A 4166-nucleotide genomic window follows, 5' to 3' on the forward strand; every position below is an offset into this window, starting at 1 on the left:
ACTAGACCTCACAAACAACCATGAATCAACAAATATCGATGTTTCGGCCAAGAATTTCATTCGGGCTTTCATCGATCACATAAAAAGCACAAAAGTTTCACTTCTATTTGACAAGCTTTGGGTACTCAGACTTCCCTAGATTTTTAGCAATGAACATAATCACACACTCTCAACCAACCTCACCCAAAAATCAGTATAAATTTTTTGACACGGTTTTGAACAATTCAGGGCAAAGAATGATGCCCATTTGGACTCTAGGGTTGCAGAGAATAAAGAAGAATAAAGAAGAAGATGAAGAAGATGAAGACGAAGAAGAAGAAAGGGTGATTAAGCTTTCATACCCGGATCCTTGCAATTAGGAGTGAGGGTTGAAGTAGTTTTAGTGAGAGTGAGGGAGACAAGAGTTTGAGAGCTTTAGGTTTTTCCTTCAATTTTGTTCAAAATGAGCGAAAGTCTGATATTACCTCTCTGATGTCGCAATTGCGAAGATTAATGTCCTGTTGTTGTCGCAATTGCGACAAAATGTTGTTAATTGCGAAGGAAAAATTTCGCAAATGCGAAAATTGCCCCTGCAATTTTCATCCGCTACTGGTTTGTGGTTGCCCGGTCACCCCGACCTGCTCAAATTAACTCCAAAAAATCTAAAACTTGGCATATTAGTTACAAATAATATTCTAAGATGTTCTTAAAAAGAAAATTTCAAAAATGACTAAATATTTTGAAAATCGATGGGTTGCCTCCCACCAAGCGCGCATTTAACGTCGTGGCACGACGCAAAGCAACTTTACCACTTTTCTCGCCACTTGGACGATATGAACTGGGCACCTAGCTTGGAATAAAGCTTGTGACCACGAGCGATGGGAGTGGTAAGTTGATGATCAAGCCAAGCCTTAAATTCTTCATTTTTCACTTCTTGGCTTTCATGTGAGGAATGTCATTTTGCCTTCTTGTTCCCTCAAATTGTAAGGTGTATGGTTGTTGCCTTTCCTCCTCGCAATCCCTCATTGACTCGTGTAGTTCAATTCCCATATCACCACACAATTCAATTGTTGAAAAATGCTTGGAATGTGACTTCAAACCTCCATGTTGCAATTCTTCCCGGATTTTGACATCCTCTTTTTCCCCTGAACTAGAGTCAATATCAACCATATTCTCATTTACACCCGTTGACTCTAATTCCATATTTTTCTCGGCATCATTAACACTCATGGAGTCGGTTGGCGGATGTTCAATTCTTGAATCCTCAAAGTAAAGCTCACTTTCTTCCTCGGAATTGGACTCTTCTTGGCTTCTTTCCACACTCTCAAGTTGGTGGGCATAGTGAGCCTCAACCAATATTTTCATTTGCTCTTCCAAAGTGTGGATATGTTCATCATTGTAAGCCAAGCCTTGTTTCAAGTCCTCGAGTGCAAAGTTGTGTTTCTCCTTATTTTCAAGAATGGTCTCCAAAATGAGTATCATCTTCTCATTTTGAGCATTTGAGAGTTCTTATTGGTTTTGATCAAGTGCCAAGGAAGGATTTTCGGCTTCCACATCTAAGGAAAATTCTTGGCTATCATTAACTTCCGAGGCTTTTTGGACCTCTAAAGCTTCAAGCATTTCTCCCACTTGTTAGTGCAACCTAGCAAGTGCCAAGTCCTTTTGGAGACTATTCTCCAAAAGCTCCTCCAAGGCACTTTGTTCTTTGTTTCCTCCTTGAATTAGGCATTCCAACATGAGCTTGAACTCTCCAATTTGGCCATGCTCAACTTCTTCCACTTCCATAGCTCTATAATTTTCATCACAAAAAGTAGAATCACCATAGCGGGGGCTTGGGGAAGGGAAGGACAAATAAGCACAATCATCCCAATGACCATTTTTAAAACCACACCTATCACAAATACTCCACTCATGGGTTTGAGATTGTGCGCACAATCCACCCCCGGGAGAATTTAAACAATTTTACTACGAGTGTGGTCCTCCACAATAAGGACAAGGGTCATCAAAATATGAACAACTACCATATGACCAATTTTCATTATATGATGCCATTTTTCAAAAATAAGAAAATAAACAAGAAACAAACAAGAAAAATAGACCAAGGCAAGAAAAATTAATTGCACACATATTCACAAGTTTGGACCAAAGCACTTATGCTTATTTCTCAAACAACCTAAATTACGCCAAATTGTTCCACTACTAAAAAGTAAATGGACACGGTCGTATGCAATACAATTTACCCAATTATGAGTCGGGGTCGAATCCCACAGAGAACAATATGTAGGCGATTAGGAATGTAAGAAAATTATCACTTATCGCGCAATGCCAAACACTAAGAATTTAGTTTTTGGAAATGTTTATAACTAAATGCGAAAATGTAAACTAACCTAGAAAGCAATTAAAATGATCAATGGCTACAAGTATGGTTGCATCGGAAATTACACTCAAGTAACGATCCAATGTATTTCATGATTTTACAAATATGAGTGAGTTTATGTTAATTAGCCACGGGTAATAATTCTTAATTAGCTTCTTCCGAAGACTAAAAAGACTTCCTAATTGAATTATCCCTATACAATTAAGAGATTAAGCACTCGCGGATATGGCTACAAGTAGTTCAATCATATCCCTAGGTAGAATCTATAAAATGAGGGTTAACGCCTCAAATTCTTATTAGTTAATCTTTCCCAACCCCAAATTATCTTTTCCAAAATTAATTCGGAGTTAATGGGCGAGTCCTAGGGTTAGCTAATCCCTTTGTAAACATTAAAGAACAAGAATAATTAAAATAACAATAACTCACTTCATAAAAGAATAAAAATCAATCAATACATAAGCACAATAAGGTATTTAATCCACACTTTAAACATGATTATTTCCATAAACAAGATTCAAGTGTTGGAAATAAATACTACACACTTAAATATTCAATACAAAGCAAGGAAATAAAGAAATAAATATAAATGGGTAAGAAATCCTTAACCACAAGCTTCAAATCTTCAAGACCCAAGTGTGTGTGCAAAACCCTAGCATCAAGACTTGTTCTTCTCTAGTCTAAGAACTCAAAAAATGCCAAATATGTTCAGATATTGCCAAAGATATTTTACAAATGAGCCTAGTCGGGTATTAAATGGTGTGGGGCCAAAAAATGTGAAATTCCAGAATTGCCCAGGTCTGATGCTCGATTCTCTCAATTGCGAACAAAGGTTCGCAATTCCCAAACTATGCCTATGCTGCTTCCCTTCGCATTTGCGATGAACTCTTCGCATTTGCGAAGGTTGACTGCTTGAGTTGACTTCGCATTTGCGAAGTCTTCTTCGTATTTGCGAAGACTGCCTAAATCAATATGCTTCGCAATTCCCAGGATCTCCTCGCAATACCCAAGTTTGTCATCTTCGCATTTCCCAAGCTTTTGTGGCAATTACGACCACTTAGGGCATTGCCCAGTTTTTCTTCTTTTTAGTTTCTTTTTGACTCGTTTCACTTGGTTTCTTCTACATCACTTCTAAATCACATAGAACTTGTAGTATAGAAATAAGTGGCATTAAACACGTGATTTTACCACTCAAACATAGCAACAATATAGATTTAAAGACAAGATAAGTTGGTAAAATACCAACTTATCAGGAAATTGGGTAGAAATCATGCCCTTAGATTATTATGACTATTTGCATGCATTAGAGCTCGTGTTCTTAGGATCATTTTTTGCATTAGATACCATGTCTATAGGTTATTGCAATGTCTGTTATTTAGATACCATGCTTGTAAGTTACCGCAATGTTTGTTCATTTATATGCCATGTCTATAGGGTTTGAAAAATCAATCCTGCATTCTAGATACCATGCCTATAGGGTCTAAAAATCAATCTTGCATTTTAGAAACCATGCCTGTAAGTTTAAAATCAGTGTTTACATGTCGACAAAGTTTAAATCAGTTTTCTGCATGTCAATAAGGTCCTAAATCTAATTACTGCATTTAGATGCTATGCCTATAGGATTTTTAAAACCAATTTCTGCATTTAGCTACTAGTGTCTACAAGCCTAAAATCAATCATTACACCTAGGCAGCATGACTACAGGATCCAAACTGCCTGCTTCAAATTGTTTACTAGTTTGCTGCATTCCTAATTAATGACTAGATACCTTACGCGCCTAGGAAAGCCTGTAGGGCGACTAAAATCCTGCAAA

The sequence above is a fragment of the Nicotiana attenuata genome, unplaced genomic scaffold (genome assembly GCF_001879085.1).
Source record: "Nicotiana attenuata strain UT unplaced genomic scaffold, NIATTr2, whole genome shotgun sequence".
Taxonomy (NCBI): Eukaryota; Viridiplantae; Streptophyta; class Magnoliopsida; order Solanales; family Solanaceae; genus Nicotiana; species Nicotiana attenuata.